Genomic DNA, 20363 nt, shown 5'->3' with positions numbered 1-20363 from the left:
AAATGATTAGGGGTTTGGAATTGATCCCACATGAGAAGAGATTAAAGAGGCCAGGACTTTTCAGGTTGGAAAAGGGGAGCCTAAGGGGGGTTCCAGGTTCGCTATTACACGCCTGTCTGTGTATGAATCTGCCAAGGGCCAGCAGTGCTGCTGCTGGGCCCCGTTTCTGCAGCCTGCAGGTGCCAGTCATTTTCTGTCCACCCCATTGAGATCCACGTGACTGGCAGAGACTCTCTAAGCAGGGATGGCGCTAGGATCAGCAGAATTTGGTGACCCATCAAATCAGGGGATTATTGTCATATCTGAGCCACGAACCACGCCAGCCAGCATGCTCCTGCAACCAATGCCCTGCAGAGACCCCTTGGCAATCGCCCGCTGGGATCCATTCTGGGGCTGCCCCAGTCAGTGGCTCAGGCCATACAGCTCTGGCCGCATTCTGCTGCTGGAGATCACGTGCCATCCGGACCCTAGAGAGCCCAGGGAAACGCAGCGATTTCCCCCTGCTGTCCTGCTGGCGAACCAGCCCTGCAATGCGAGAGGCAGCCCAGGCTGCTGGTTCTGCGCAGGGACCCGGGGAGAAGACCTTCCATTCGCAGACCCACCAGGTTGCTCTGAAAATCACCCAGCTCTTGTCCACACTTGGGATTCTGGCAGCGGTGAGTTGCTGCCCTCCAGCAGGCAGGAAAATCTGCAGTCGGCATCTCTGCCATGGCTGCCGGCAGGGCATGTACAGTGCAGCCCCAGTGCAGACACTTTCGCCCCGCTCTCTGCTACAGCCTCCCCATTGCGAACACGGGGACAGCACTTCCCAGTCGTGCACAAAGCCTCCAGCATCGCAGTCCACAGACCCGCCACCCCCGGAGTTCAGCCGTGGCACAGTCACAGAGCCAGCTGTGCTCTGTCCACCGCTGGCTGCAAAGCAGCACGTCCCAGCCCCAGGCTCCACATGGCAATGAGCACATGTGCTGACATGGGAAGTCACGCTCTGGGCTTTGGCTGTTTCTTCCCCCAGGGACGGTTCCAGCCCCGAGGGCTGCCTCCTCTCACAGCAGGTGGCTGTTCCCCACAGATAAGCAGGGCTGGTGGTTGCCAAAGGAAGCACACCGAAGGGAAGTGCAAAGTGCAAGCCGGGACAGCAATGGTCTGGCACAGTGAGGGAGACCAGCAGCCCTGCTTCCTCGGAGGTGGGGTCACAGCAGTCAGGACTGGACATTCCCCACCGTGTGCATCTTTCAGCTCACCTATGACGATGAGGCTCTGCCCCGTGCACTGACGGGCAGGGCCCCACACACTGTGGCGACAGCAACGTGATCCCGCTGCCCGGGGACAGGCTGCACATCCACCACAGCTCCCCATCCCAACAGCTCCACGTCCCCAACCCCGTGTGGAGGGGGCGCAAAGGGGCCAGGACTGCGCTGTAGCCGTGAGGCCCTGCTGCATGGCCTGGAGCGGGAATCTGCCCCCCCAGCTCAGTTTAACACCCTGTTAGGAAGCCTAGCTTGGTGCAGGGGGTCAGGGTCTAGCTGTGAGCCAAGCAGCATCTCCTGTCAGACCCTCATCCTGTCACTCCTGGCTCTGCGCCTGCAGCCTGTGGAGTTTGCCTGCATACCCAAGAGGGCTGTTGATGCAGCCATGTGGCCAGAGGGTGGGAGGGTTTGGAATGGTCAGGCCACTGGCATCCGGAGACGCTGCCTCTCCAGCCAACCAATGTCCCTCTGCTTCCTAGTGCTCCCCGGCGGGCTGCGTCTTGTGTCATACCTCGACTGTAGCTTCTGGGGGCAGGGACTGTCTTTCTGTCCCGTGGCACCACGGGGCCCGGTACGTGGCTGGAGCTCCTGGGCACCACAGCAATGCTAATAATAAATGATAATCACTCTAAGTGAGCTCAGGAGCTGGCAGGGAAGCCCAGCTGCAGGATGAAGAAAGAGCATCGTCACCAGCCCTCCGCCGGCCGGCGCGCACGTTACCAAGCAGCACACCTGATTAGCTGGAATGCTAAGCAGGCGCAATGAGCTTTGTAACTAAGATTATGACTTTGTGTAAGTGCTTCCTTGTGCAGAACCCATCTGCTGGGGGCTGATTGAAGCCACCCCCACAATCCCCTGCGCTAACACAGCTGCCTCAGCCCAGTCATCAGCCCCCTTACGTGCAGAGAACATGTGCCTAGGTACCTGACTGTCCTTAAGGGGCCCCGCCTGCAAACCTCACACACACAGTCCTTGTGTAACCAACATCCTGTTGGGGACCAAGGCCTGGCAGCATCAGAACCAGTGCTGCCATTACAAACCTACCGGCATGTTCTAGCTTAAGGCATGGTCCTGCACAGATGCCGGGTGCTCTCAACTCCCACTGGAGCCAAGGGCAGCTGGGCGTGCTCAGCACCTGGCCGGATCAGCCCCTTTCTGTGGCCAGTCTTGGAGAGATCTCGGTAATCCCCTGTACTGTGTGTCTGATGCAAGTAGACAGGAAGTACAGCATGTCTGAGCCATGGAAAGAACATGGCAGAAGCTGGCAGAAAAGGGCGAGCCCAGCTCAGGAAAGTGGATGGGACACACCCAGCTTTACATTTCAATGGTATTTAATAGTGTGCCAGAGGAGGGACCCGTGCAGGCCCCGCACACCCTCTCCCACCCACGCTGCATCCATGCCACAGAGAGCAGCATCTGCACCCCTCTAAGTCGATATTGCGCTGTCCACTCCATCGCCAAAGCAAACCTGCCAGGGCATGGCTGGGCCACACTGCTGGGATCCCAGGGGAGAGCTAAACACGCAGAGCATCACCTGTGAGTAACACGCCGCAGCACGACATGAGCCAGCACTGCTCAGGACAGGAGCCATCCCCAGCCAGTGCAGCAGGCTCCGCAACTTGCTCTCGGAGAGGCTGAGAGACTGTCACGCTCTGGAAACGCATCTGTCCAACACAAACATCACCCAGGCATTGTTTCAGCATGAGTCAGTGACTGGCAACACTCCAGCCCCATCCTGTTTTGCTGTTTGGAGGTTTTTCCCCTAACTCTGCAGGATATGAGTGCAGGCTCTGGGCCGTTTCCTATCTGCTTCTCTCTTACTATTACATTTCCCGCAAGCATTTGTACTGATACTGCCTAGCAGCTCAGTGCTCTGGATCCTGGCCTCTGCACTGAAAGCATTTTATGGTTACAAAGCCTAAAAATCAGAAAACAAAAATGCAAATGGCTGGAGTGAGCAGGAACATGGGAGGCATGCAGGGGAACAGCAACATTTCACTTCAGCATTGAAAAAATCATTCTGATTAAACACCCCACATCTACTATGGCAGGGGCTGTCTGTGTAGATTCATAGGTCCTAAGGCCAGAGGAAACTTTGTGCTCAGCTAGATCGACCTCCTGGATAACACAGGCCAGAGAACGGCTCCGACACAGAGAAGATCCGTTAGAAAAAATATCCAGTCTTGATTTAAAAAAATGTCAGCAATGGTGGCTCCACTACGATCCTTGGTAACTTGCTCCAGTGGTTAGTTACTGTCACTGTTAAAAATTTCCACCTTATTTCCAGCCAGAATTCGCCTAGCTTCAGATTCCAGCCAGTGGATCCCGTCAGGCCCTGTCTCTGCTGGACTAAGGAGCCCATTGTTAAATCTTTGCTCCCCATGTAGATACTTCTAGACTGTCACCAAGTCACCCCGTAACCATCTCTTTGTTGAACTAAACAGACTGAGCTCTTTGAGTCTCTCACTATAAGGCCCTGTCTCTAATTCTTTGTTCTTTGACCCCTCTTCAATTTATCAACATCCTTCTTGGACAGTGAACCCCAGAACTGGACACAGGATCCAGCAGCAATCACACCAATGCCAAATATAAAGGTAAAATAACCTCTCTGCTCCTACTCGAGATTCCCCCATTTGTGGGTCCTAGCCCATGTTGTCGCTGTTGATCACATTAGCTCTTTTGGCCCCAGCATCACACTGGGAGCTCGTGTTCACCTGATTATCCAGCAGGACCATCAAACCTTTTCCAGAGTCGCTGCTTCCCAGGCAAGAGTCCCCTATCCTGCACATCTGGCCGACATTCCTTGTTCTTAGAGCTATACATTTGCTTTTAGCTGTACTAAACCCCTATTATTTGCTTGTGGCCAGTTTACCGAGCGATCCAGATTGCTCTGTATCAGTGACCTGTTCTCTTCATTATTTATTACTCCTCCAATTTTTGTGGCATCTGCAACTTTATTTTTAATTCCAGATCATTGAAAAAGATCTTAAACAGCACAGGGCCAAGAATCAGTCCCCGTGGGACCCGCTCAATGATGATTCCTCATTTACAGTCACAATTTGAGACTTATCAGCTGTTGGTTTTTAATCCATTTAATGTGTGCTATGTTAATTAATTGTTGTTTAATCAAAATGTTGTGTGGTACCCAGTCAAACACCTTACAGAAGTCTAAGTCTATTATATCAACACTATAATCTAAATCTATCAAACTTTCTATAAATCCATGTTGACTTGCATTAGTTACATTACCTTGCTTTAATTCTGTATTAATTGAATCCCATATTACCCATTCCATTATCTTGCCCACTATTCATGTCAGGCTGACAGATCTAGAATTATCCAAGTCAGGCCATTTACAGCTTTTAAATATTCTGGTCTTCTGGAACTTGTGCTCCAAGATTTATTGAAAATCAACATTAACGGTCTAGCAAGCTCCTAAGTTAAGAGCTTGGATGCAAGTTACCTGCTGATTGTAAAATGTCTAACTTTAGTAGCTTCTGTTTAACATCCTCCAGAGATATTGGTGGAATGGAAAGAGTGTTATCACCATATGCTGAGACTGCATCATCTCTTGTTTCCCTTGATATAGCATAGAAATATTTATTGAACACTTCTGCCTTTTCTGCATTGTTATTGAAAATTCTACCATTTCCATCTACTAATGGACAAATACTATTATTGGGATTCTTTTTGTTCCTAATATATTTTAAAAACTCCATCTTACTGTGATTAACTCTGCTTGCCATAGAATTCTCCTTGTGTCCCTTTGCTTCCCCTATCAATTTCCTACAATTCCTAACTTCTGATTTATCTTCATTACTATCAACTTCTCTGATTTTCCATTTGTCATATATTATTATTTTTATATCTGCCTTCACTTCCCCTCTAAACCAGGTCAGTTTTTTAACCAGCATGGCCTTCTTCCTCAATTGTGGGATTGTGCCTTTTTGGGCATCTAGTTTGGTGGTTTGTAAGACAGTGTGAACATGTGATCACAGGCAACAGGGCAGAGGTGATCTGACTCCAGATGGACAGGGAGAATGGGGTCAACGGAAATCTGACAAATACATGGGTAAGGGTAACCCCACACCCACTGATGGTACGAACTCAGGCATCTTTAGGGTCTTGTCTATACTACAGGATTCTCTGTGTGTTTTTCTGTACAGCTGTGAGCAAGCAGGCGTTTTTACTGCTGTATTATTTAGCCTTGCCCAGTGCAGGTTTTCGTGACCTGCTGCTAAAGATGCCAGAGCCCTGTCTGCAAGTGCGCTGACACCGCTGCTAGCACAAATGCAGCTGCAAAAGAGGCACTGCATTTCCTAGCATAAGCAGAGCCACAGCACACGGTCCTGGGCACGGGCCGCTGCTTACAAAAACACTATCTGATTCAATGCGAATTTGCGCCTTGTTGCTGGACATGGATTGCAGAACCCTGGGCAGGCAACTTGAGGCCAATCCCTGAAACGCAACTCTATCAGCGTCACTCTGGGGCTGCAGCAGCATCACAACCACAGGGGCAAAACAGTCACAAAGGGGAACTGCCAAAGTTGCAAGGGGGCAGGGAGGAAACCACAAGGAAAAAGTAGGGCACTCCAGGCCCGTAGCCAGCACAGCTGCAGACGCTGCAAGCAGCACCTCCAATCCATCCCTGGGTCACAGGGCACACGAGAAAGGGCCTGGCTGCGGTTTTGATGCCTTGTTTTTCTGTATAAATAATGCACCATTTCTGTCTTGCTTAGAATTGGCAGCGGCAGCACCAGGCTCCGAGCTACTGTTCTTGTGTTGTTTGTTTGCGTTTCTGTTTGCCATGTCTTTCACCAAAGGGGGTTTCAGTGCTAATGAGCGAGAGGGGTTCTGCAGGAGTGGGTGCCCTGGCCACCTCACATCTCTCCATACCCTGGATGGTTTGAGGACGGGGAGTCTTGATTTTTTAATATTGAAAGAAACAACATAATCCAAACCAAACACGAGGATCGGTCAGAAGCAAAAACTGATGTGAAAACATGAAATAGGGAAATAAATAACCACCCACTGGCCTGTCACTGCCATGAATATTCGCTGGACACCACTCCACAGTCTGCTACCATGCCGGGGCTTTCCTCTGCTAGCAGAGAGTAAAGCACCACACCCTATTCAGTCCTCCCGGGGATGGCCAATCGTTCATGGACTTGGCCCAGGAACCACAACTTTGCCTTTACAAGATCACTTGCAGAGAGAGGTTAGCAGGCTGCATCCTCCACAGCTACCCAGAAAGAGTGCTCCAGCATCAGCCACCCCACACAGGGACATTCTCCCTCTGAGACATTACCAGAAAACAGTCACATTTTGTTCCATGCACACGTCCTCCTGAAGTCTACACTGCTAACACTGTACAATGACCTCAGTCTGACGTTAACCTTGAAATCTGACTATGCAACACCGTCACACTCTCTGTAGCTAGTCCCTGTGGTGTATTAACGTGGGACGACAGGTGGAGCTGGATTTACTGCTTTGGGCACTGAAATCCTCCACATGTGCCCGGAACAGGTACAGCAGCATGGCAAACTCCCCACCCCCTGACCTGTAGGGGTCCCTCGAGGGGAGCACAGTGTCTAGGTCCCTGTCTGCAGACACAGGGGAGATGAGTGCTATGCTCATAGATTCATACCCAGAACGGACCACAGGGTCATCCACTCTGGCCTCCTGCATCACACAGGCCAGAGCCCCCAGCCCAGTGACTCCTGTATCCAGCCCAATAGTTAGGGCTCTACCAAATTCACAGTCTATTTTGGTCAATTTCATGAACATAGGATTTTTAAAATAGTAAATTTCATGACTGCAGCAATTTAAATCTGAAATTCCACAGTGCTGTAATTGTAGGGGGTCCTGACCCAAAAAGGAGTTGGGGAGGGGTAGTCACAGGGTTGTTGTAGGGCAGGTTGTGGTTCTGCCACCCTCACTTCTGTGTTGCTGCTGGTGGTGGCGCTGCCTTCTGAGCTGGGTGGCCAGAGAGTGGTGGCTGCTGGCCAGGAGCCCAGGTCTGAAGGCAGCGTCGCCGCCAGCAGCAGCACAGAAGTAAGGATGGCCCGGTGTGGTATTGCTACCCTTACTTCTGTGCTGTTGCCTGCAGAGCGGGGTGCTCAGTCAGCAGGCGCCGCTCTCCGGATGACCAGCTCTGAAGGAATGGGATGGTATTGCCAACCTTACTTCTGCACTGCTGCCCTCAGAGCTGGGCACCTGGCCAACAGTCACCGCCCAGCTCTGAAGTCAGCACAGAAGTAAGGGTGGCAATACTGCGACCTCCCTACAATAACCTGGGGACTCCCCCCAAGCTCCCTTTTGGGTCAGGCCCCTCGATTTGAGAAATGCTGGTCTCCCCCGTGAAATCTGGTCTTTTGTGTGCTTTAACCCTATAATATACAGATTTCACGGGGGTAGATCAGATTCCACGTGTTTTTCATGGCTGTGAATTCGGTAGGCCCTTAGCAATAGCAGAACCGGCTTAGAGCTCCTGCTCACTCGGCTCAGGCTGCTGCGGAGCGGCCAAATAGTGAGGGCTTAAATGTGGCCACTGAGCCAGCTTCGGACTAGTGACCTAGAGGTGACAACGGAGCATCATATCCCATTGCCGTTCCTCTCCCTGAGCTATGCACCTGCATCACAGGGCGCAGCAAACAGCCCTCTTCATGTCAGTTCCACTCACAAAACTGTTAAAAAAGCAAAGGGCGTTACATGGAAAGGAATCCGTTTAGCCAGAACATGTTCCCCACATGGTCCCTCTGGCTTCAACAACCACGGAGAACGAGGAGGGCTGTGCGCAAAAATGGGCCCTGGTACCACAGTCATGACTCTCTGGATGGGCGAATGGATTCGACTGCAGGGTGGGAGCCAAAGTCAGAGAACAAATGATACTGTGACTGCACATAGTCTCTCTCAATCAGAGCAAATTTGCTCTAATTATAGATAAGACATTTTCTCACTGCCAGCCCAGCAAACTCAGCCGGGGGCCTGACAGTCAAGACTGGTTATTCCTGGCCTGTGTGTTCTCCCTGGGAACACAGAGCTACAGCAGGAGCTCAGGGACAGCCGGCTGGCGATTTGCCAGGCAGGGTGCATGCAGCTCACTCTGCCCTGGCTCTCACCTCACATCCATGAGGATGCAAGCAGGACACTGGCGTCGCACAGGCCTCTGCACAGTAAAAATACTCCCAGGTGCCAGGCACTCTTAGGCCTATCCAGCACCCAGCTCCCATGCCACCCCTGGCTAAGGGTGAAGGGAGGGTGTGTGGCCACAGACTGCTGCACTCCGCCTAGCCCCCAATGGCATCTGGGCCCGTGGGGATGGTTGCCAGGGGGCACAGGTGAGAGCAGCCCCAGGGCTGGGGGTGGCAGGGCTATGTCCCGAGAACCAGGTAGCCCCCAGCCTCTTGCCTGCTGCACAGAGACTCAGAGCAGGAGAGAATCTGGGTCTTTAATTTCCAATATTAAGAAAAATCCATTTACACTTATAAACAGGGTGGATAAAAGTCACTGATTTTTTTTTTTATTTAAATCGGATTTTTTTGATGAAATACTTTTTTAGGAAAAAACTATCTAAAGATAGTTTACTTAAGATACATTATAGCTCAAACATATCTCATCATGCAATAGGGATTATAAATTCTAATTGTGTACTATGAGGCAATATATTCATGTAATGTTTAAGAAAAGTTTTGTAAATGAGTTCCAATAGTTCATGGATTAGGGACCCAATTGTATGGGGTTCCAGGGGCTTCTGTATAGATTATTTAGGTTAATCTTTCTATCTACCCAATGGGATTCAGTGCTCAGTCTATCAGATACCATCAGAGATGCTTAGTTTTGCAGTTCTCAAACTGGATTTGTGTCTCCAGAGATAACATGCTTGTTAACAGCAAAAATGTTTTTAAATAGATAAATAATATGTAGAGTTGAGAAATAACAGACCTCAACCCTATTGTCCCTCTGCAAATTTGTGTACAGAGTCAATCCCTTAGCTCTCTAAAAGTGCAAAGTTTCAAAAAGTTCAATGAATAGAAGATTGTTGAGGGTGGAATAGATCTGGACAAGGAGAAGAAGTCTGGAGATAAATTTGAGAAGCGAGGGACATATGCTTGTTTTGTTAAAATATTATGTTTGCTGTTTAAGAAAAAAATCCAGAATACTTAATGTTGTTATTTTAGTTAAATAAAACAATTTAAATGTCTGTCTGGTGGTGATCTCCTCCTAATACCGCATGGCAAGAAAATCCTTCAAATACTAATGATTAACCTGTTGATTTGGAGATAGTTCACCTCCCAATGACTTCATAAATATCTGCTTCAATTACCTTTGGTAAATGAAATAACCAAACATTCATTTTCTGATACAGCTGTAAAACTAATCTGAAAAGTTTTCAAAATAAATCACTGTTTAAAAATGTACAGCGTGTACCTTCTAAAAATGAAACCTACAGTTCTGAGTTGTGAAGAATACGTATTAAGGTTATAACAACCAACAAGAATGTACTCTTATGTAGAAAACCATGAATAAATCGAGTCTTCCTGACTAGTGATTTAAATCATGGTTTAAATAACAAATCTTAAACATCGGCATGTTTCCTTTGGGCACAAGCCTGCCGTTCGCTGCCTGTCTGTTATGCAGACTGGACACGGGAGCAGAATCCACGCCATGTTTGTGCACCAAGCACGGGGGTTTATCACAGCTCCGGCCAGCCAGCAGCGCACATGGTCTGGTTGGGCTCTCCTCAGAAGAAGATTTAATTATTAATGCCCGTTACTAACATTTCCAGGGCCACCCAGAGGACTCAGGGGGCCTGGGGTCTTCGGTGGCGGGGGGCCCTCGCTTCGACGGTAATTCGGTGGCGGGGGGGGTCCTTCCGCTCCGGGACCCACCGCCGAAGTGCCCCAAAGACCCGCAGCGGGGCCTCCCGTCGCAGAATTACTGCCGAAGCGGGACCTGCCGCTGAAGTGCAGCCGGGTCTTCAGCAGTAATTCGGTGGCGGGGGACTCCCGTCGCGGGTCTTCAGGGCACTTTGGCGGTGGGTTCTGGAGCAGAAGGACCCCCCGCCGCCGAATTACTGCTGAAGACCTGGCTGCACTTCAGTGGCGGGTCCCACTTCGGCGGTAATTCAGCGGCGGGGGAGCAGAAGGACCCTTCACTGCCGAAGACTCAGAGCAGAAGAAGCTCCGGGGGCCCGGGCCCCGCAAGAGTTTTCCGGGGCCCTCGGAGTGAGTGAAGGACCCCGCTCCAGGGCCCCCGAAAAACTCTTGTGGGGGCCCCTGCGGGGCCCGGGCCAAATTGCCCCACTTGCTCCCCCCCTCTGGGTGGCCCTGAACATTTCAAATGAAAAGAGACATGAAGAGCTGTTAATTTCTGATTGTTCCCTGAGCGCACACTCATTACAACCAGCAATTCTAGTCTGGGGAGCTGAGCTGCTCCGCCTGAGAACCCTAGCGCAAGCCAATCGGGTACAAACAACTCGTCAAGGCATCTCACGGTGAGGATCTGGCTCAGCCTCGATTACAGTGAAATTTGAGATTCATCTTTTGAACAGACAAGGCCAAATTAAATCAATTTCCTTAAGTACTAATCAGAACATTCCAGATCCTTAAAAAACGACAAATTCTGAGCAGCACTGCTTCTATGTGAATTTTCGTTTCGAGAGGACATCCTCAAACGGGATCTGGAAATGACACCACAGCAACCTGCTTTACTCATTCAGTCTGAGCGCATTTTGCAGAAAGCCAGCCACAGGCGTCATAGGCACAAAGGGAGTAATGATACTGAGGCACTTTGCAAAGCAGTTTGCTATTCACTAACGAAAAATGCTGTATCAGAGCGAGGGACTACTGCTGTTAAAGGCAGGAAGTTATGGCTGAATTTGACGGTAGACGTGCACTCTGCTGCTGCATTCAGAGATGAGAAACAGTACCCATAGGGTAGCAGTGCCCTCTGGCCCCCGGCACACCAAGGAGTCATATAGAACAGGCCAAAGCCTGAAGTCTTTTCTTAGGCCGTAATTCAGCAAAGCCCTTGCTCAGGTCTCCCTGAAGTCAATGGGAGCTGCAGGTGCTCTGCTCTTTTGTAAATCAGGCCACCTCTAGAGAGGTGCCTAAGTACAGAGTTGGAATTCTGTCTACGGGCCCCCAAAGGAGCTTTGCCCCAGCGACCTGCCCAAGTTCACCTAGATCTGTGCTGTGATTAGAATTTGGGGGCTCCTGCAGCGACTCTAGGGCATGGCGACCAAGCTCCAGGCAGACTGTTAGGAACCAGGGCACAAACCCCAGACTGGTTGCGAGTTCTACACTTAGATTTCACCAACCAATTAGCAAGTGTAAACTCCCCAGCCACTATCACAGTCTTCACTTGGAGTCACAGACAGTCCTTTGGGGACTCCAATCTGTCTCGCCCCCCAGGTGTGATAGATGGGCTCTTACACCACAGATCACAGCAATATTCAGGTTACTCCCAGTCCCAAAGGAACAGCCACTTTCCCGAGGTCAATTGCACCTTAGATCTCACACCAAACGACCACGCTTGTAGCCAATCCTATAATGAACCAATGTATTAAATAGGAAAAGGAAACAAGAGTGTAAAGAACAAGTTTAAAGCAGGTAAATGTACATACACAAATGAGCTACAGTCTTAAGCTTCCAAAGGTACTAGAAACTTCTATAAAAGGCAGGCTCTATATGTCCTTTAGGGCTAACCCAAGCTAAGCACTGGGGTTCTCTTCCTTGTTCCTAGAAACCTTGCCCCGCAGAGTCTAGTCCTCCTTCTTAGGGGTTTTAATTTCCATCCCCACATGTGCCCTGGGCTGTGAACTCAGCTGATGGGAGGAAGCCACTTGCAAGACTCATCTTCACTGGGGTGGGGGAAAAGCAGAGCAACAAAGTCTGTTGTCCTCTTTAACGTCTCACACTGGCCCATCTGGTGTCAATGGGCCTTCCCCGCTGGCCAGGATGTAACGCCTTCAGTTGGAGACCAGCACTTTACACTAGTTAATTGTCTCTCCCCTGTCTGGTGATTATGCAGTCACAAGGGCTTACTGTACCAATGCTTGAATAGAATATCTGCATCCCATATTACAAGGTAATATGTGAGATTAATGCAGGCAGCAACTCCCAAGCATTCAGTGCAGTCTAACACCAAACCCATAGCCCCAGATGAGCCAGTCCAGTCAGAGCGGTGGGTGTGTCTGTGCTCAGTTGGGACCTGGGGACCTTGGCATGAGCTGGAACCTGGTCTGCCAGTCTAGCACCGCTCCCTGGTCTGCGCTCAGATCACTCCCCTGCACCTCTCTTCAATAACAACTTTCTCTCTGCACACGAAGGAGCCTGGCATTGCCCTCATACCACTGTCCTTATCGTTTATGTTTTAGGCTTGTCTGTCCCAAGAGCTGCGGTGAAGTTGTGGGGATTCATCAAACTCAAGGCCACTGTCTGAAGCGTTTCTTCCCTGCCAAAGTTACAGGCCTCATGTACGGTCACTAGAGGTGAGCATGGCAGAGACACATCCCTTGGGTTCGGTTACTGTGTACCGTGGTGCTGTGGTGTCCCCGAGCAGCTGGCCTGCCAGTCTCCTGGTCCGTGTGGCTCTTTCACACAGCAGCATGGGTGGGGTTTGGTTTTAAAGTCCATCAATGGCTATTAGCCAGGTTGGTTAAGAAATGGTGCCCCTAGTCCCTGTTTGTCAGAGGGTGGAGATGGATGGCAGGAGAGGGATCACTTGATCATTGCCTGTTAGGTTCACCCCCTCTGGGGCACCTGGCATTGGCCACTGTCGGCAGACAAGCTACTGGGCTGGATGGACATTTGGTCTGGCCCAGTACGGCTGTTCTTATGTTCTTATGTTTAAATAAGAGTTTGTAACCCCTGTAAACCTGGCAGGAGGGCGAGTGGCGGATGGGCATGGCTGCAGGGATAGGAAAAGACCTTGACTTACCTTCAACTCCTTTAAAACAATGGATCAGGTTCCCATTGCACTGGATAGTCTTGCATCACCACTGACGTTGTGCAGCTTGGAACTTGCTTGAGGTTCCGGGGCGATGTCACCCTGATCACGCGAGACCAAGCGGTCAGAATGGCTCAGCTCTCAACCGCTGGGTTCTTCTGAACAAGCGGCTACTTACTGAGGTGCCATGGGGAGCTCTGTGAATCTCTGGGCCTCATGGGTGCACACTCAGCTCTGGCTGTGATGCGGGATGCCAGAACTCTGTTACCTTCACTTTCCAGCTGCTGGGATTTGCAGTAGTGAAGGGTGACAGCCCTGGAAACCCCGGCCCCTCGTTATCCACCAGCCTCACTCAGTCAAGGAAGTGAAAACATCCATTTCCTACACCTCACTGATGATCTGAAACCTGACCCACATTTCTGTCTCTGAAAAGGAAACGGGACCTCACTCAGGGTTTCCCTCTGAGCACAAGTTACTAAACGGTGCCAAGAGACACCCACGTCGGACAATTACTGTGTGAGGAGCACATCAGCATGTGAATCCAGATCCATGATCCCACTGAGCTCATGCTGCAAGAGGACTCACAACATGAAGCCAAGGCACAGCTTGGAGATGGCCCCTAATCACACAGAAGAACATAAGAACATTAAGAACATAAGAACAGCCGTACCAGATCAGACCAAAGGTCCATCTAGCCCAGTATCCTGTCTACCGACAGTGGCCAATGCCAGGTGCCCCAGAGGGAGTGAACCTAACAGGTAATGATCAAGTGATCTCTCTCCTGCCATCCATCTTAATCCTCGGACAAACAGAGATTAGGGACACCATTCCTTACCCATCCTGGCTAATAGCCATTTATGGACTTACCCATCATGAATTTATCCAGTTCTCTTTTAAACGCTGTTATAGTCCCAGCCTTCACAACCTCCTCAGGCAAGGAGTTCCACAAGTTGACTGTGCGCTGTGTGAAGAAGAACTTCCTTTTATTTGTTTTAAATCTGCTACCTATTAATTTCATTTGGTGACTCCTAGTTCTTGTATTATGGGAATAAGTAAATAACTTTTCCTTATTCACTTTCTCTACATCACTCATGATTTTATATACCTCTATCATATCCCCCCTTAGTCTCCTCTTTTCCAAGCTGAAGAGGCCTAGCCTCTTTAATCTTTCCTCTTATGGGACCCTCTCCAAACCCCTAATCATTTTAGTTGCCCTTTTCTGAACCTTTTCTAGTGCTAGAATATCTTTTTTGAGGTGAGGAGACCACATCTGTACACAGTATTCAAGATGAGGGCGTACCATCGATTTATATAAGAGCAATAAAATATTTTCTGTCTTATTCTCTATCTCCTTTTTAATGATTCCTAACATCCTGTTCGCTTTTTTGACCGCCTCTGCGCACTGCGTGGACATCTTCAGAGAACTGTCCACGATGACGCCAAGATCTTTTTCCTGACTCGCTGTAGCTAAATTAGCCCCCATCAAATTGTACGTATAGTTGGGGTTATTTTTTCCAATGTGCATTACTTTACATTTATCCACATTAAATTTCATTTGCCATTTTGTTGCCCAATCACTTAGTTTTGTGAGATCTTTTGGAAGTTCTTCACAATCTGCTTTGGTCTTAACTATCTTGAGTAGTTTAGTATCATCTGCAAACTTTGCCGCCTCACTATTTACCCCTTTATCCAGATCATTTCAACAGGATTACGATGTTTTAGCAACCAGGCCAAGTCCCAGGCCAGTGACTCTCACTGGAAGCAGTCACATTTCCTTAAAGAAATCCCAGCGCTCTTGGAAGCTGTTACACATATTTAAAAAGATCTGAAGCCATGTGAATGTCTTTAGTTCTAGTGATCCGAGGTGCTGTGTCAGGAATAGGGAGAAGGAAAAGAGTTTCTCTCTCTAATCTCCTTGGTCGATTTCTACATGGTGTGTAGGGTCAGCCAGGGGCTCCTCGGAGGCACTAGCTACCCAGCCAGGCTCCCCACTGGTTATGTGACACTTTCACCCGGCAACAGCGCAGAGAAACCAACACAAAGACACTGGAAATGCCATTTGCTTGTGTCACGGAGTCACCGGGCGATGCTCTGGAACTGCTCCCCACCAAGCCAGTCAGGACTTTGGGGAACCTCCTCTCCCTTGGAGCAGACTTGTTTAGGGCAAGAAGCTCACACGTCTTCACCTTCTGGGTCTCTTCTTGGAGCATTCAGCATCCTCTGCCCCTCCGTGCGCTTCCCACAGTGAGCCTGCCCCAGCGGGGTCCTGGGGAAGCCACAGGGTCCTGTACCCCCACTTCGCCGTCAGATGTGACTCTTAGCCAGCCAGTAAAACAGAGGTTTATTAGATGACAGGAACAGGTCTAAAACAGAGCTTGTAGGTACAGTGAACCGGACCCCTCGGCCGGGTCCATTCTGGGGGGGCAGTGAGCCAGACCCTCCCCCACGTCTGCACTTCACTCCTCGACCCCAGCCAGCTCCAGACTAACCCCCCCCCAGCCCCTCCTCTCTGCTCAGCCCCTTTCCTGGGCCAGGAGGTCACCTGATTTCTTTGTCTCCAACACCTTCAGCTGGCACCTTTGCAGAGGAGGGGCCCAGGCCATCAGTTGCTAGGAGACAGAGGGTCAGGCATTTAGGTGCACTGGCCCTTTGCTCTGCTAGATACTTAAGAACTGCCATGGGGACACTGAGGCACCAACACCGTATTCAGAGAAAACATTAAGAACATTCCTAGTTCATCACATCTCTCCCCCCTTCGAGACCGAACTGAGCCAGGTCACTTCAGCCACTGACCTGGGGAAGTTCGAACCCACCAACGTTCCCATGGATGCCCCAGCATCTCTCCCATTCCTTGGTGTGAGTTACACAAGGACAGTCCAGTCTCACGCCCTCCCTTAGGTCGGGTGTGCTTGATGGCACTTGCAGGCCGCATGTGAGAAGGTTTATGCAGCCCACACCCTTTGACACCCCAGTACCCCTGGGTTTCAAGCTGGGATTGGTTTTTTTCCCAGCCCTTTGGTCTGTGATTTGGGCTCCCTTGGTTAAGAGCCCTCAGCTTGGCCTTGGCCAGCTTTGGGCTTGGGCCGCCACTCCACACCTTGTGGCCCAGATAAAACACCTCTGCCGTTCCCACCTTACACTCTCCAGCTTTTACCGTCAGTCCCACCTCCTTGAGGCAGCCCAGCCCCCTCTTCACCTGGGACACCTGTTCCTCCCAGGTCTGGCTAAAGATGCACACGTTATCAGTGTCTGCCCGGGCCAAGTTCTTCATCCCCCTCAGCTTGTCTAGAATCTCCCAAGGCCTAGGCATGGGGTCAGCATCGGACACTGTGATGGCTTTAAGCTTCTGATAGCCCCCATAAAACCAGATCATCCTATCTCCCCTGGGGATCAGCCCCACGGGTGAGGCCCATGGGCTGTAAAACGGCTAAAGCCAGCAGGTCCTTGACCTCTCTCTCCAGGTTCTGGGCTGCTTTCCCAGTGACTTTGAACGGGGAACACCTGATGGGGAGATTGTCTCCCACCTCAGGGAAGAGGTCCCCCAGGGGGTCTTCCCCCTTCTCCATTCAATCCTCCCTCTTTAGATCCAGGGGTCCCCTTACACTCCTCCCATCCAGCAGCTCGAATGGGAAGAACCCTGTGGATTTCTGGGGCACCACCAGCTACCTCTCGATTCCCCCCAGTTCTACTTCCCCTTGGGGAGCCCATTCCCGGTATAGGAATCCCTTCTCCTGCAGGACTTTGTCCCTGCAGCCTTCCCCAAGGGGGTTTGCAGCGCTGTGGCCAGCAAGTTCCCTCAGCTTCTCCAAGGAAGGATCCCTCTGCAGCTCGGTCTGGGATCCAGCTGCTGGGGCAGGGAGTGGGACCTGCTCCCTCTCGCTGGCTGGGCCTGGGGTCACAGCCCCCCTGAGCCCTGTCCCTGGTAGCTCCCTCCCTGCTGTGTAATCACTTTCCAGCAGCACGTCTGGACCAGGCAAACCTGTTTGGCAGCCGACTTGCTCTGCCTGGGTGTCCCCCCACTCAGCTGGGGTCTCAGCTCCCCCCCGTGCTCAGCGCTGCCCTTGCTGTCCCAGTGGGGCCAGGCAGTGAGCTCTCTGCACTGGTCCCAGCATCAGAGCCAGCATGAGCCCCCTCTCCGGTGTGCAGGGGGGCGGGGAGCATCTCTCCCTCCCACTCAGCCCCAGGGGGCTGGTTACAGGTAGGCAGGTATCCTGAGCCCAGCAGCCCCTCCCCCCTGCCAGCCAGGTCATTTGCATTTTCACTGACCATTTCAACCCTAGCCAATTGGTTCCCTTGATTTGAATTCAAACCCTCGGCCATTACAGGAGTTGGGCCTGGATCCTGTCCCATGGGGAGACAGTCACCCACCAACAGGGCCTCTGAGCCGATATCCTGGAGAACCCCAATTACCAGCCAGCCCAACCCCTCCTGGGTCTGCACAGGGATCTGGGCCATAGGCAGGGCAAGGGGCTTCACCCCAGGGACCTTCACCCAGGTCCCACAGTCCCTCAGCATCTGGGGCTGCACCACCACAGTTCTCTCTGTCCCAGGGTCTTGCCCCCGCAGGCGTGTTTCCCCACTGACCCTTGGGCAGCCCCCTATGTCTCTCTGCTCCACCATCACCAGTCCACGCTGCTGCTGCTTCTCCTGCAGCTTTTCCTCGGGCTCTTGCTTTTTTTTACGGTTCTTTTGCTCTCTTGGGCTCTGCTCCCATCCCATCCGTCTCCAATCTTCTGATGGGGAACCCAATCATGAAGACCCTCGTCTAATTGGGTACCAGACTCCCGGGGATGCCTGGCTGCTGCTCCAGCTGCTCCCAGATCCTCTTGTAGCCCCATCTGGGCCAGGAATCTGCTCCTCAGAGTGGTCCTCATCCTCCTCCAACTGCACGATTAACTGTGCCTTGGTGAACATCCCCATGCGTAACCCTCTCTTTGTGCACAGGATCACAATGTCCTTCTTAAGGAGATGGTGATAGGCCATCACTTCACCGCTCCCAAATGGCTCTGGACTCACAGGCCTGTGTGCTCTTGGCTCCCCCATGGTTTCCAGGAAGAACCCCTGGTGTGCCAGCCCTTCTCGTGATCACCACCTCTTTGCCAGGGTCGAGCTGCAGACTCCTCCGCCCCAGGACTGCTCCTGCAATCCCCAGGGGAACCCTGCTACTGCAAAATCCTTCTCTCCCAGGGCTGAGCGGCAAGCTCCTCCGCCCCTGAGACTGCTCGCTGCAGTCCCCAGGGGGACCCCATTACTCCAACAGTCCTTCTCGCTGGTCACACACTCCCAGAGGTTAACCGCCCCCAGAAACCGTCCCTCTCTGAGCCTTCAGCACGCCTGGTCCTCATTATCCCTCCTTTGTTTTACTGCTCCCCAGTCACTTACTGCAAGCAGCGCCATTCACGGGGTGCAGTACATCCCACTGCTACCACCAGTTGTCACGGAGTCACCGGGCGATGCTCTGGAACTGCTCCCCACCAAGCCAGTCAGGACTTCGGGGAGCCTCCCCTCCCTTGGAGCAGACTTGTTTAGGGCAAGAAGCTCACACGTCTTCACCTCCTGGGTCTCTCCTTGGAGCATTCAGCACCCTCTGCCCCTCCATGCGCTTCCCACAGCGAGCCTGCCTCAGTGGGGTCCTGGTGAAGCCACCGGGTTCTGCACCCCCACTTTGCAGTCAGACGTGACTCTTAGCCAGCCAGTAAAACAGAGGTTTATTCGATGACAGGAACAGGGTCTAAAACAGAGCTTGTAGGTACAGTGAACCGGACCCCTCGGCTGGGTCCATTCTGGGGGGGCAGTGAGCCAGACCCTCCCCCACGTCTGCACTTCACTCCTCATCCCTAGCCAGCTTCAGACTAACCCCCGTCCCAGCCCCTCCTCTCTGCTCAGCCCCTTTCCTGGGCCAGGAGGTCACCTGATTTCTTTGTCTCCAACACCTTCAGCTGGCACCTTTGCAGAGGAGGGGTCCAGGCCATCAGTTGCTAGGAGACAGAGTGTCAGGCATTTAGGTGCACTGGCCCTTTGCTCTGCCAGATACTTAAGAACTGCCATGGGGACACTGAGGCACCAACACAGTATTCAGAGAAAACATTAAAAACATTCCTAGTTCATCACAGCTTGCCCCCTGCCAGGCCTTGTGACTGTGACTGGAAATGTTTTGGGCACTGTTGGAGCAGGCCGTGCCTCAAACTCCTGGGTTCTCCACCTGGGGCGAGCTTGCAAAGCAAAATTATTGAGAGTGTTAGCAACGTGTTGCCTCCAGCATTCGTACAAATGTGTCTTAGAGCAAAGGACATTTTTCAGTACAAAAATCATCGACTGCAACTGAAATCAGCACCAGCAAGAGCAGTAGCCTCCAGCACATGTTAGAAATCCACATCTACACAACATGCAAGTCAATATATCCCAGCCGTACACTCAGCACTCCAGCAGGACCCTTCAGGCAATTTAAAGTCTCACTTTCCTCCCTCTGGTTCTCTCTTTTCACTGCAGGCACAGAACAATTCAAGTGCAAGGCACCAAGAGTGGCTCCTAATATGGAGGTACTCCAAGTTTGGAGTCAGCGATTCCCTGGCTGGGGTCACTTGTTAGCACTGGACGTGGTCTGAAGTCAGTGCAGGCAGTGGAGGGTGTGACCCATTTACACCTAGCATCACCGCGATGCCGCGCCCCCGGCCCCCCGTGGGGAGCAGAGAGGCCAGCAGGAGGGCCGTGCTGCCCAGAACCTGTGATTAGAACCTAGTTTGGCTCAATGATCAGACTAGCAAAACACACATGCAGCTGTCACACCTGCACTCACCTCGGCCAGGGGAAATGTTGCTGCTCTGACAGAACTGAATCTTTGTGGCCAAGGTTTTGGGTGGCCGAGAATTAGGCTCCTAAATCCAGCCGTAGGCACCTAAAGAAAAGCGGCCTTAGCACCCAGACGTCACAGCGACTCCTCTGGGAGCATGGCTGGGAGCCAGGCCATGTCCAGGGAGCCTGTGTACGGACTTCAGGAACTCAGCTTTGCAAGTTTTGGCCGCCCTGTCCAAAGTGACACATGGAGTTAAGGCCTTAGGCAAAGAACAGCTTCCTGCATGTTTCTCTTCACACTCAGACACCAGCCTCTGAATAGCCCCAACACACAGCCCCAGTAAGCAGGACTCATGGGATCTCTGCACTTTG

At 51.6% G+C, this 20363-nt stretch overlaps 1 protein-coding gene across 7 annotated transcripts in view; it reads right to left on the bottom strand.

Annotated features, from left to right (window-relative positions):
* XXYLT1 (xyloside xylosyltransferase 1) overlaps nt 1–20363 on the bottom strand; it is a 139799-nt gene that overhangs the window by 34347 nt on the left and 85089 nt on the right. The gene's annotated exons all lie outside the window — the stretch shown is intronic.

Source organism: Gopherus evgoodei, chromosome 9 (genome assembly GCF_007399415.2).
Source record: "Gopherus evgoodei ecotype Sinaloan lineage chromosome 9, rGopEvg1_v1.p, whole genome shotgun sequence".
In the NCBI taxonomy this organism is placed as follows: Eukaryota; Metazoa; Chordata; order Testudines; family Testudinidae; genus Gopherus; species Gopherus evgoodei.
This window is presented reverse-complemented; position numbering and strand designations above follow the sequence as displayed.